Source organism: Sceloporus occidentalis, unplaced genomic scaffold (genome assembly GCF_023333645.1).
Source record: "Sceloporus occidentalis isolate IW3139 unplaced genomic scaffold, rSceOcc1.0.p SCAF_40, whole genome shotgun sequence".
NCBI classification, from domain to species: domain Eukaryota; kingdom Metazoa; phylum Chordata; class Lepidosauria; order Squamata; family Phrynosomatidae; genus Sceloporus; species Sceloporus occidentalis.
Genome location: NW_028317020.1, coordinates 5419308 through 5434181, shown reverse-complemented (window position 1 = coordinate 5434181; position 14874 = coordinate 5419308). Strand labels below are relative to the sequence as shown.

At 43.8% G+C, this 14874-nt stretch overlaps 1 non-coding gene across 1 annotated transcript; it reads right to left on the bottom strand.

Moving 5' to 3' along the window:
• Positions 1 to 11803: 11803 nt before the first annotated feature.
• Positions 11804 to 11933, bottom strand: LOC149290250 (small nucleolar RNA SNORA35). The gene has a single exon (XR_016277255.1). It is a non-coding gene; the product is annotated as a small nucleolar RNA SNORA35 (small nucleolar RNA).
• Positions 11934 to 14874: the final 2941 nt, after the last annotated feature.

Below are 14874 nucleotides of genomic sequence, written 5' to 3'. Positions count from 1 at the left end.
TGGTCTAACAGCCAATGCTGTGTGTGCGGGTCATGTAGCTAATGTATCATATGCAGAATATTTGCACTCTCAAGAGGAAAAGCATGGCAGTAAAGAAAAGAAAATGCTGATCATGTGGCTCATAATTAGATCCAGATGTTGTCAAAGTGATGACATGGTGCTGTGATTTCCACAGGAAGGCAGACTAAACAAGGAGGAGGTTTAACCCAGAGAGCTCCAGAGCAGCTAGCTACAAGTAACATTCTGACTGACCCATATGGCGTGTAAGGAAGTATTTTTTGTTTTTTTGTAACATGCATATTTTTTCATTGTGCAAATTTTCTATTTAGCTTACCATTTTTTTATATTCATGTGACCTACCTAGGATGAAATCTGATAAGAAGGCTCCGTGGCTTACAGGGAAACCAGCACTATGGCCTGATTATGCAGGGATATTTTGATCTATGTCTCCAGGGTCTTTCAATTAGTAACAGTCCTTGTCTATGAATGGTGTAAGTGCATACAGGAACAGTCACATGGAGCATCAAAGGCAGAGCATGATATATAATTCAGGATACATCAGGGTTTATGTTCAGGTGTGTATGAGAATGCTTATCTCAGTAAAGCCACAATTATGTATTTGGAAGCTACAACGGTAATACTGAAGGTAGATGTCTAATACATTGTATGTGGATAAATGGGTAGAAAGTTATCAGTACAGTATAGCCCCAACCACTAACAGGGCTGCCGTAATAACTTTTCAGGCAAAGCATAAACTAAGTGCCTGGGCTTCCACCCAGCATGGTCACATGGGGAGGGCTGGCACCTTCTGGCATGTAAATCAAAGTGACCTACTGCTCCCAGACCACCATACAAGACCACCATACACTCACACAAACACACTAGCACACTAGTACTAATACTTACTTTAACACATAGCGTAACACCACTGAGCTCCACCTCCACAAAGTGGTACATTGAAAGCTTGCCTTTCTACCCTTATAATTCCTCATGTTAAAGAGTGCCTCACACATCACTCTCCTCTCAGGTTACATGTCCTTATCTTTTACAAAACTCATAGGGATTTGAAGAATTATAGCAGTGTGGAACACCTTGGTCCTATGTACGTTGGCTGAGGTTGTTCAAAGACATAACATACATTTAATATACTAAGAATACTGAGACACAGCACACAACACAAACAGCAACAGCTTAACTAAAATACATAAAAACGTGATTCATATTAATAATAGCACAACAAACAGTTCACATATGTAATATAGTATATTCATAACATTCATTTGGAAACAGTATAAAAAAGAAATAGCAGTCTAAGGCAGTGACCTGTTCCCTTCTCAGCTTCAGGCGGTTCCTAGCAAACCACAAAGTGTCCTTAACAAAAAACATTGAGCACCAAGCTTCTTCAGTGGCACCCTCTGTGTGCCTGGGATTAGCCCATACCGATTAGAGTTTGAGTTTTGTTTTCAAGAGATCCCAGTAAAGCCTGTGCACTGTCTACAAACAATGTAGAGAAGTCTTGTATGCTACAATGCATTGTGGGCATATTTGCATGAATGTCCTTTGGGGGGCGGCCTCCCTGAATGGCCACCCATGCCATGGCTTGTATCTGTTAGTCAACATGCTTGATATCTTCTTAAGCCAACCAATCTCTGCTGTGGCATCAGGGAACCCTGGAATCTGCTCAATAATTTTCTTTGGCTCTGATGAATTTATTGATTAACCTAAGGAACCAAAGGTATATTTACCTTTGGGGCTGCCCTAGACGTGAACACTTCTGTGTTCAGATTTCTGGTACACTAAAAGGCGCTGCATGCCTTTAATGTACAGAGCACCAGGATACAATGTCATATCCCTGTGCGTCGTATCTATTAGGCATGCAGCGCTTTATAATGAAGTCAATGGAGGATGTGCTGAGTTGGCTCAGGGCCCCCCATCAGAAATATTGAGGCCCATAAGCCCACAATATGTGTATCCCACTGTCCCATCCATTGCCCCATCCATTGCCCCACCCATCACTCTGCATTAAGATCCTTGCTTAAGCAGAAGCAATATGCGGAGATATTCAGAGAGCGTGAGAAAATGAGAATGGAAGTGTGAGAGAACATGGATGAGAGTGAGATAGACTGGGGGGGTCTTGTCTCATTTTTGGAAATTTGCTCAAATTTATGAAAGATGCAAATCTCCTTAATTTGGAATCTGTACAAATCTGTATGCACAAGCCTAGTAGATAATAGGAACAACCTTCCAGCAGAAGTAATAGAAGTTAATACAGTGAGGGAATTTAAACATGCATCAATATAATACAAGACCAGGCACCGATTTAAGGTTTAAGGTTTTTCTGCAGGAGAAAATGGCCAGACTATATGGCCCAAATGAGTATTAAGTGCCACAACGTTCAGTATTTCCAATTAGTAACCAGGTAGTGGGCTGCTTAGGTTATGTGCTCCTTTCTCCCATTCCCTGTGAAGCTTGATTATGAGATTACATTTAACAGGAGGACTACCCAATGGACAACATCAGGACCATCTTTCTATTCCAATTCTACTAACCCCCTTCCACGGACAATAAAAAAATAATTTCTAAAATCTGCTCCTCCCACAAGGTAAAAGGGAACGTTTTGGCATGAGACACATTCTATTAGTCTATGAAACACTTTCACTGACATTAACAACATTAAACATTCCATCAAATGGAAGGCAAGAGGATACAGACTACAGAGGAGAGTTTATTTGACCCTTGAATCAGAACATTGGGATGATGGTTCACAAATTTTTCAAATGGAAATAATCTTGGGCCAATTTCAGCCTTTGTGAATAGACCCCATTTCCATGCACCCCACACAGATCTTGCAATATGTAAATAATGCTTAATACATTAGATATTTGTCCAATCATAGGGTGTACTATAGTAAACATGGTTCAATAAGCTTTTTTGTTTTGATTTTTTCTTTTTACATCTTAAATATAAGTATGGCATAGACAGAATAAAAGCATATTCCCTTTGTAGTAAGACACAATCATACCTGTTACTTGCTGGAAAGGCTATTATGTTTATTCCTGGAAACTCAAACTGGAAACTCCTGGATGATCTATTCAAGGTGCAAATGTCTTTCATCTGTGGGAAAAAGGGTCATCATTAAATGACCCAGCTTCTTGACTGTGATGGTTTTGTCTGAATCTCATACAATATTAATGCACCTTGATGTGGGTAATAACGTTCCCTTTTATCATCCATTCATTGTTAAAGAAATAGCTACCCAGCAACAGGCAGGTTGGAATACTTTATCTTGCATAACATTTTCTTTTATAGATTTTTTTTCCCCATGGCATTTACTTTTCTACTATTACTTTACTTTGTCCATATCACTGATTAACACCATACAGTAAATTTTTGTTGCTATTTCAAGTAACTGCACTGCATTTAAACTGACATTCTTCCTTGTGCATCACTGACATTCACCAGACAGTTAGTACCTTGTTTAATAAGATAAGCATCGTTTGAATTGGTTAATTTAAATATCAGATGAATCATGAACCTGTCACACTTACCTTATAAAGGGGTCATGGTGGGTCCTCCCCTGCTGAGTTTAGCGTCGTCTGGCTCATTCACACGGCCTGCAAATGCTAATTATTTATGTGGTCACTTCAGAGTCCATTGCCCAGCTGTCACACTTGATCCAAGCTTCATTAAAGATAGCCTTTTAGTTCCTTCCAAAAACTATCCACTAGTGACCTGCTTAGTATCGTCGCCGAAACTAAGCAGATTAGACTCTTGTCTAGCAAACCGCCTCAAAAACTCTGAGCACCAGCAATAATTGCCCCAATCCATTCCATAATCAGTGCGTCAGTCAAACAGGGAGTACTCCTATCACCAACATCCCAGGGCGGGGGTACATATGTTTGTATGTATGTATGTCTGTGTATAAGTGTATGTGAGCATGTGTGTGTAAGTGGTGTAAGAGGGAGTGTGTGTGTTAGAATGAGTGTGTACGTGAGTTAATGAATAAGTGTGTGTTAGCATGTGCAAATTTGTGTGTGTTTACATATGTGTGCAAGGGTTAATGATGGTGCAGACATCCTGAGGGCAAAGCTGGCACAGATAAACTGTTTGGGATTAGGATGGCACTGATAAACTGCGTGAATTTTGCCCTTTGGCATGGATTTTGACATTGGTCCTGGTGTGCTCCTTTGCACTGTGATTTATTTTGATTTTCTAGATTTTGAACTTGATGTGGACTAAATTTACTGATCCGGGCAACTATCTTGAATGTTTTCCAGTTTACAATAATCTTTCTCACTGTAGAATAATGGACTTCTTTGGAAATAGCCTTCTCTAAGATCCCTCCTTGGCATTGTGTTAACACACACCTAAATGTTCCAGACCAGCAAACAGCTAAACCTTTGGCTTTTATAGAGGTGGTCACACTTCTCCATTTTTGCTTTCTTTTTGTTAAATACATTTAAAAAGTTTGTATTTACGTAATTTGTTTTTTACCTAATTTTTTCTCAGGGTAAAGCAACATATAATTGTTATCATGCCCTGACATTTAAAACCATAGGTGTAAGGTTTGTGGGGTTGGAGCACGGCGCAGAAAGACACCAGGTGAAGCAGCAGACACAAAACCAGTAGATAATGCAACAGCAATGATTTATTTACTGAAGCAAAAAGGAATAGGCAAAAAGCAGTACCGTTAAGCAATCCGCAGTCAGGGGTAGAGAGAATCAGCAAAGTCCGTATAATCAAGCCAAGGTCAAAGTCCGTAGAATCCAATAAACAAGTGTCCAGCAATAAGGGAGATGGATATAGCAGGTAACCAGAACAATCAAGTAATGAATGTACAGGGCTGCAGGTTTAAATAGCCCGCTAAAGACTGACTCCTCCCATAAGCCCTCCTTCCCCAATATACCATATTAATGGTGACTGTCCGTCACCTCTTTGTCCCGCCTCTCTGCCTGCCCACCTGCGTCACTGGACCGCAGGACACGCCTCCCCGCTGTCAATCTCCTTCTGGCGTCCGCCCTACACGGCGTGCACCGTAGGAGAGGTCGGGGATGCGGCCTATCCTCCATGGATGCGGTCCACAGCCGCGTGGTATGCGACCGCGTGGGCTGCGGACGAAGAAGCCGGGGTGAACGGTAAGTTCCTGACAATAGGGTTCAAAGAGGGTTTACTTTCTTTTTCACAAAACTGTATCTGTGGAACTGAAGAAACTACAGAAGAGAACAACCACCAACATTTAAAATCCTTCACAATGGTGCACTGGGCACTATATAAAAGTGAACCATTATATTTACAGATGTTCACCCCATGACCTTCCCCCAAAGACATCTGCTCCTCCTCAACTGCTCTTGCAACAAGTAAGATATACCAGAAGTAAAAATTATCCAGCCGTTAACCTTCTGTACTAGGTACATACAGTAGCTCTGGTACACCCTCTCTCCACCTACCAGGACAACAGAAGACCACTTCATATTCAGACAGAAACTAAAAACTAAGGGTATTCACAACCATCACCTCTTAATCTCTTTTACCTTTCCTCAACAATCCTTCCCTAACCTCTTTCCCTTTTCTGGACCCCTTGAGTGGATAGAAACAGGGTTTACGCTGTTTATACATTATATAAGCTTATAGATAGTGTCACGCCAACCTGTGTAGTGCATACATGGACTTGCTACCTGGTAGAGATGGTATGGCCAAATTTCAGCATGAGAGGGGTTAATTCAATTGTATAGGCATGTGGTGCCAAAAGGTCTTATAGCATGAATTTGTCTTTTGAAGCTGTGACTCCAACCAGGGCCCTCTGCAAGGTGTGAAATGTTACAGACAAGGTGCCGCTCTGAAGGTGAGCAAGGCCAGTGTGACATTTTAGGCACCATTAGCCACAAAGGCTACTAAAGCCCCATGATCTAAAAAATAAAAGGTTAAGAAGGGGAGGACAGAATATCAAAATGGATAAAATATCATTCAATACGTGCATGATTTCTCCCCAAAATAGACTGAAGTGCGTGGGTTGATAATAGCCTATGCCTCTCGCCTTAAACAAGTAAAACGTACAGAAATAATGACACTGAAAAAGAGTTGCCGAATATTTTACATACTTTGTTGGTTTTTTTTTTATTTCCATCAGAGCATATGTATGGGTGGACTGCAATCATGATATTATGTCATAGATAAGTGAGCACACATGAATGATTACTATATATTTTGATGCCTTTCTTTTAAGTGTTAAATTCTCTTTGGCTCAGGTTATGCTTGCCTTTGCAGAAAATGCTGGAAACTCTTTTCGCCACTCATATATTTTTCTTCCACAATAACTAGCAGATGTGGTGGGTCACATGCACCAAATGCCATGACAACCAAAAGATCTCATTATTCTACAAGGCCTTACTAACTGGCTTTAGGACAGGCCTATTGGAGAACCTATTTTTATGTGAGAACTGGCATTGCTTTTAAACCTGCAGAGTAATATGTTGTTTAACTTGGAAACAAGTTGTGGTTATCGTTTCATATTTACTCCCCCATTCTCTTACAATATGGCATTCTTTCAAAAAGAATAAAACATATGTCCACATCTATGACATAAACATGGCGTTTTCCCAGTGACTTCTGCAAAATAACTCTCCGACAAAACAATATTTTCTTGGTTTATCATGCAGTTTCATTTCTTCATGAGAAAAATATTATTTCAACTTAAACATACTGTAGCTACATGGCCCCATATGCAACAAATTGAGATGCACTGTGTGTCCTGACACCTTTCTATCAGAACCAGCATTTTTCAGCAATTTGAGCTACAGTAGCTCGTCTGTTGGATTTGACCACACGAGCCAGCCTTTGCCCCCCACGTGCATCAATGAGCCATGGCACTGTCGCTGGTTCAACACTTTCCCTTCCTTGAACCACTTTTGATACTGACCACTGCAGACCGGGAACATCCCACAAGAGCTGCAGTTTTAAAGATGCTCTGGCGCCATCACAATTTGGCCCTTGTCAAAGTCACTCAGATCCTTACGCTTGCCCATTTCTCCTGCTTCTAACACATCAATGTTCAGTTGCTGCCTAATATATCCCACAGGATTATCAGTTTCATTCACTTCACCTGTCAGCAGTCATAATGTTATGAATGATTGGTATATATATATATATATATAGTGTATATAGTGTATGATGCTGGACCCCCATTTTAGGAAAATTATTATTACCAGAAACCAGACGGACACAAAACTTATGCAAAACAACTTTATTGTAGGACTCGAGTGAATAAATCCAAATCATGATCCAGGAGTGTATATCAAAAGATCAGCCAGGGTCAGGAACCAAGACGGCTACTCAGACAAGCTGTTGTCAGGAGGGATGTCAGGGAAAGCCAAGTCATGCACAGGTACACAGAAACTAGACTTGTGCATTCGTCTTCGGGCGAACATGGAAACGAACACGAAGAGTGCGTTTTCGTGTTCGTTCCGAAGACACGCCGAAGAGAAGACGGCGGCGGTAAAACGTAGGCGAAGACGAAGACACACACCACGAAGATCTTCGTGATTGTCTTCGTCTTCGTCTACCATTCCCCCCCTTCATCTTACCTTGTCTTGGCTTCTTGGCTTCGCGGCATCGCGGCAGTTCCCGGAAGTGGAAATCCGCAGGTTCGCCGTCACGCTACAGGGCAGTGCGAATGAGCCTATTGGTCGCCTACAGGGACCTCCTCTGGCATCAACCAATTGGTTGATGCCAGAGAAAGACCCTGCAGGTGACCAATAGGCTCACTCGCAGGGTCTTTGTAGCCCCTGACAGCGAACCTATGGATTTCCGCTCCCGTTAACCCCTTCGATGCTGCGTTATCTAACACAGCATCGAAGGGGTTAACGGGAGCGGAAATCCATAGGTTAAAGGGCCGTGCTAGCGAACAATAGGCTCACTTGCACGGCCCCTTAACCCTTTAAAAAAAAGTTAACCCCTAACTAATTGAACAGGGAGGGAGACCAGTGGCATCGGCAGTGCCGATGCCACTGGTCTCCCTCCCTGTTCAATTAGTTAAATGTCCGTACGAGCGACTTTAATGGTCGCTCGTACGGACATTTAACCCGGCACAGACTAACTAATTGAACAGGGAGGGAGACCAGTGGCATCGGTCTCCCTCCCTGTTCAATTAGTTAAAGACCAGTGGCATCGGCAGGGCAAGTTGCAGCATTGGGGTTTTAAAACCCCAATGCTGCAACTTACCCTGCTGATGCCACTGGTCTCCCTCCCGTACAGAGTTAAATGTCCGTACGAGCGACTTTATTGGTCGCTCGTACGGACATTTAACCCGGCACAGACTAACTAATTGAACAGGGAGGGAGACCAGTGGCATCGGCAGGGTAAGTTGCAGCATTGGGGTTTTAAAACCCCAATGCTGCAACTTACCCTGCCGATGCCACTCATCTCCCTCCCTGTACAGAGTTAAATGTCCGTACGAGCGACTTTATTGGTCGCTCGTACGGACATTTAACCCGGCACGGACTAACTAATTGAACAGGGAGGGAGACCAGTGGCATCGGTCTCCCTCCCTGTTCAATTAGTTAAAGACCAGTGGCATCGGCAGGGCAAGTTGCAGCATTGGGGTTTTAAAACCCCAATGCTGCAACTTACCCTGCCGATGCCACTGGTCTCCCTCCCGTACAGAGTTAAATGTCCGTACGAGCGACTTTATTGGTCGCTCGTACGGACATTTAACCCGGCACGGACTAACTAATTGAACAGGGAGGGAGACCAGTGGCATCGGTCTCCCTCCCTGTTCAATTAGTTAAAGACCAGTGGCATCGGCAGGGCAAGTTGCAGCATTGGGGTTTTAAAACCCCAATGCTGCAACTTACCCTGCCGATGCCACTGGTCTCCCTCCCGTACAGAGTTAAATGTCCGTACGAGCGACTTTATTGGTCGCTCGTACGGACATTTAACCCGGCACGGACTAACTAATTGAACAGGGAGGGAGACCAGTGGCATCGGTCTCCCTCCCTGTTCAATTAGTTAAAGACCAGTGGCATCGGCAGGGCAAGTTGCAGCATTGGGGTTTTAAAACCCCCAATGCTGCAACTTGCCCTGCCGATGCCACTGGTCTTTAACTAATTGAACAGGGAGGGAGACCAATGCCACTGGTCTCCCTCCCTGTTCAATTAGTTAGTCCGTGCCGGGTTAAATGTCCGTACGAGCGACCAATAAAGTCGCTCGTACGGACATTTAACTCTGTACAGGGAGGGAGACGAGTGGTATCGGCAGGGTAAGTTGCAGCATTGGGGTTTTAAAACCCCAATGCTGCAACTTACCCTGCCGATGCCACTGGTCTCCCTCCCTGTTCAATTAGTTAGTCTGTGCCGGGTTAAATGTCCGTACGAGCGACCAATAAAGTCGCTCGTACGGACATTTAACTCTGTACAGGGAGGGAGACCAGTGGCATCGGCAGGGTAAGTTGCAGCATTGGGGTTTTAAAACCCCAATGCTGCAACTTGCCCTGCCGATGCCACTGGTCTTTAACTAATTGAACAGGGAGGGAGACCGATGCCACTGGTCTCCCTCCCTGTTCAATTAGTTAGTCCGTGCCGGGTTAAATGTCCGTACGAGCGACCAATAAAGTCGCTCGTACGGACATTTAACTCTGTACAGGGAGGGAGATGAGTGGCATCGGCAGGGTAAGTTGCAGCATTGGGGTTTTAAAACCCCAATGCTGCAACTTACCCTGCCGATGCCACTCATCTCCCTCCCTGTACAGAGTTAAATGTCCGTACGAGCGACTTTATTGTTCGCTCGTACGGACATTTAATTAATTGAACAGGGAGGGAGACCAGTGGGATGTGCCGGGTAAGTTACAGCACCAGGAGCCTAAAAGTCTGTACGAGCGACCAACAGAGTCGCTCGTACAGACTTTTAAAATCCCAATGCTGCAACTTACCCGGCAGATCCCACTGGTCTCCCTGTTCTATCAGTTAATAAATGATAGAACAGGGAGACCAGCGGGATCTGCCGAACAATTACGGCACCTGGAGTATAACAGTCTGTACGAGCGACCCTATTGGTCGCCAGCAGGGGGCTCGTCTGCCATCAACCAATGGCAGACGAGCCCCCTGCTGACGACCAATAGAGTTGCTCATACGGACATTTAAACTCCTGGCGCCAGAGCGGCTTTAACCCCGTTTTAACCCCTTAACCGGGGAAAACGAAGAAAACCCGAGCACGAAGAGTGTCCGCGAATATTCGCCCGAAGAGAAGACAGGACCAGGCGAATATTCGCGGAATACGAAGTTTTTTTTTTGCCGAAGACGAGCACGAAGACGAACACGAAGAGCCCCCTGGTGCCCAAGTCTAACAGAAACACAGGATAACACACTTACAGCTGGAAACAACACAAGGTCAAGGAGGAAGTGAACCTTTCTGCTTCAATAGCCTGAAGGGGCTGGCCGTGGGCTGGATAATGGGCTGATCCAAAGGAAAGGAGCCGTGGTAACTCTGACAAGCTGTTAATTAGCCTACAACTGAGGAGTTGGCAGTATGCAGAAAGGCAGCCAGACCATAACAGTAATATTCTGTATTTTCACCCTTGTTTCCATTTCTATGTATATTAAGAATGACTCTCCTTCTAGTCTACATTTAAGAGTTACTTCCCTAATCCCATTGCCTCTGTTGTGTATTTGCTTTTGTCGTATGTGTGATGAGATTAGTCTGGTGCTGATGTTGTCAAATTAAACATTCCCTCTATTTTGTAGTAGTAAGTGTGCACAGAAACCTTATGTTGTATAATTTTTTTCCCGTTACAAAAGTATGTGCACACTGAATTTGTAGGGTACATTAAATAGCACTCTCTGCTGCCTGAACCATGGCTGAATTATACTTCAGGCTAATACATCTGCTTCCACTCCTCCCTCTGGAGTGATCTGAACCTGATTATCAGGTACAGCTGCACCTCATGAACTGAGTGAAGCCCTGCCTTTAACCCCTTCGTGACAAAGGCTGATTTTACTTTTTGTACCCTTCGTGACAATGGCTGTTTTATCGTTTCTGCGGTGTTTGTGTTTAGCTGTAATTTTCTCTTAACCCATTTACTAAACCCACACAAGTTATATATTGTTTTTTTCAGGACAAGAAGGGCTTTCTTCAGACACCAAATTTTTTTCATATGATGTAATTTCCTATAATAAAAATAATAAAATATGACGAAAAATTGAAAAAAAAACACATTTTCTCACTTTTATTTGAAAAATCTTTTATTCATCATAAAAAACTACTGAAAAAACCTGCTAAATAGATTCTACTATTTGTCCCGAGTTTAGAAATACCCAATGTTTTTATGTTTTTTTGCTTTCTTCTACACGTTATGGGGCAATAAGTACAAGTAGCGTTTTGCTAATTCAAAACCATTTTTCTCTGAATCTGGTAATTCTGTCTCTATGTGGTATTTGGGGCATCTTTGAAGCCAGCAAATTAAATTTACCCCACCAAACCATATATTTTTGAAAACTAGACACCCCAGGGTATTTTAGATGCTGATAGTTTAACCCTTTCCATGCACTAATCCTACCACCAACCCTTGTCAAAGTTTGGGATAGTAATTGTTTTTGGTGTTTTTTTCACATACTTTGTACTTCAGGTGTGAAATTACAGCTCCTGGTATATGTTGCTGTCACACAACACCCAGATATGTGTCCAGCAACATCTCCTGAGTACATTGATACCCCACATGCATGGGTTTGTCAGATTGTTTGGGGGCAAAAGGGCCACATTTGGAACATGAGCAATTCAAATTCAGTAGGAATTTTACATCTGGGTAAAGAAAAATGCTTGTACCCAACTATCAGTAGGGACAGGTTACAAGAAAGCCTGGCCTATCTCCAAGAAGGGATTTGATCTAGCACCTTAAGTGGTCCCTCATGCCACGGAATGGACACAGGGGTCACTTGACAGTGCAAATAAAAACGCTTAAAAATGGTGGAGCAAATAAAAGCTAAAAAACAGTAAATGTAACAAAAAATTAAAAAAAAATACAAAAATGGAGCAGGAACAAAAAAAAAATTAAAAATGGGAAACTGTGTGATACAGCTTGAAGCAGTCACCGACACAGAGTGCAGGTTTTCCAGGGCAATCTGGACAGTAAAATGTGGTGTCCTTTCTTTGCCCCCTGCTGTAGCATACCCTGCATCTCTTTTGGGGATTCTGCTTCTTTGCTGTAGGGGGGATTTTAAAAATAAAATGGGTAGCCCCAATTCTGTTGGTTCCCATCACTACTTCGGGACCAGGTGCATCACGGTACAAGATACCTGAAATTACTTCGAGCTGAAACTGCAAAAAAGACAGCTTCAGCCCAGTGTCTGCTTTTTTGTGCAGCAAAAAAGCGTTATAGGTTGCAATTTGCATTAGATAAATTGCAACCTTCTTGTACCAGGCCTTTGTCTTCCTCATAATGAGGTAGGGCTGTAGGAGTTGATCTGACAGATCAACTCCACCCATGTGCTTGTTATAGGCCCTGATGCACACTGGCTTTGTAGTGACCCCAGCTCTGCCACGGACAGAAACCTCCACGGTTCTCTCATCGTGGATGGTGCTCAGCATGCACACCTCTTTTCTGTCCTTGAACTTCAATGCCAAAAGCTCCTCTTGGCGTAGAGCTGAGGTCTCCCCCTTTCCTAGCCGGGTTCGTACCAGGCGTTGTGGGAAACCCAAGCGGTTCTTTTTTATAGAACCGCAAGCTACCGTATCGAAACAATACAGCAGCTTGAACAAAGGGACGCTTGTATAGAAGTTATCTACATACAAGTGGTAGCCTTTGTTCATAAGGGGGAATATTAGGTCCCAAACAATCTTGGCACTGGTGCCCAGATGATCTGGGCAACCTGGAGGGTCAAGGTAGCTATCCTTACCCTCGTATACCCGGAAGGCATGAGTATATCCTGTCTCGCTCTCGCAGAGCTTATACACCTTCACTCCATACCTGGAGCGCTTGGAAGGAATATACTGCTTGAATCCCAACCTTCCTTTATATTTCATTAGGGATTCATCCACGCAGATATTCTTTCCAGGTGTATAAACCTCTGGAAACCTGGCAGCGAGATGGGTAATCAGGGGGCGGATTTTGTACAGCCTATCAAACTGGGGGTCCTCCTTAGGGGGGCACAGGCTGTTGTCGCTAAAATGCATGAAACGAAGAATCATTTCATACCTTTGCCTAGTTATAGTTTGGGCAAAAATGGGGGTACTAAAGATGGGGCTGGTGCTCCAGTAGGAGCGGATGGAGGGCTTTTTTATAATGCCCATTAACATTGTGAGTGCCCAGAATTTAAGAAATTCTGGCACGTCAATGGGAGTCCATGGCTGTTTTGCCCAAAAAGAATTAGGGCTAGCAGCACGGTGCTGCTGGGCATAAATGTTTGTTTGTGTGACAATGTCTCCCAAGACATCGTCTCCCAAAAAAACCTGCACAAATTGCAGTGGAGTGAATCCTGTAACATCAATATTGATGCCAGGAATTCCAGAAAAAGGAGGGATAGCTGGCTTGTACCTATTAGGCGCTACCCATGCCTCTGGTGCACTGCCACGACTACGTGTGGTAGGCGTCCTAACAGCCACAGATACATCACTAGATGTATCTGTGAACTGACCAACGTCAAAATCTGACGCTGTATCAGTGGCCTCAGAATCTGTGGCCAAAAAGGCATACGCCTCCTCAGCCGTATACCGCTGCATGGTAAGAATTGCAGCAAAAATAGTGGGGAAGGAAAGGGTTAATGGCTATAATAAAAAATTAAAAAAAAACCTAAAAAAAGTAAAAAAAACTAAAAAAAGTAAAAAAACATGTAAAAAAAAAAAAAACCCAAAAACAATTGCCACTATGCAAGATCACTGTTTATGCAGTGATCAATGGCAATGAAGGGGTTAATATTATATGGGTGGCTCTTATAAGAGCCTTTGGATCAATATATATATATTTTTATTAGGGAATACCTGAAATACCAGAACACACTGATCTGTCTCTCTCCCTCACTAGAAGCAAGTGAAGGAGGGAGGCAGATCCAATACTGATCAAAGGCAATGTTTAGAAAACATTGCCTTTGATTTATCAAATCATGATCACTCTTATGAGTGATCTGACCACTAGGGGTGTTATTCACTGGATGTCCATGACATCCAGCAACACCCCCCCGATGATGTCAGCAGGCTCCGCCCCCCGGCTTGATGGGCGCCGCCATCTTGAAACACCGCGTGTGTTTCGAAGACACCGGCACCGGGAAGGTAAGTTGAGCATTTAGGAAGCGATCGCGAGTCGCTTCCTTTGCTAAACAGGTGTTGCAAAGATGCCTCGATACTGAGGCATCTTAGCAACACCAGCTAAGCAAAGGAAGCGACTCGCGATCGCTTCCTAAACCTGTTTTTCGGCGGCGGGCGCCGCCATGTTTGAAAGACGTGCAGTCTTTCAAACATGTTTTTTTTTTGCTCCTAGGAGCGATCGGGGGGGGGCGGGAATGTTTTTTTTGGTGTTGCTCAATGCCTCGATGTCGAGGCATTAGAGCAACACCGTTTGAGTGAAAAAATCGATCACGGATCGATTTTTTCACCCGTTTAAAGACGTGCCGGTCCTGGCACGTCAATTGTCATAATCGTCACGATTTTCAGTGACGTGCCCGGACCGGCAATTGTCACGAAGGGGTTAAAAGACCTGCCCTGCCCTTCAATCAGGGCCTTGGCATTGACGTTGAAGGACTGCTTTGCGCTGAGCCGCTTCCTGTGCCTGTGCCTGTGCCTGTGCCTGTGCCTGTGCCTGTGCCTGAGCCTGAACCTGAACCTGAACCTGAACCTGAACCTGAACCCGTGCCCGAGCCCGAGCCCGAGCCTGAACCTGAGCCCGTGCCTGAACCT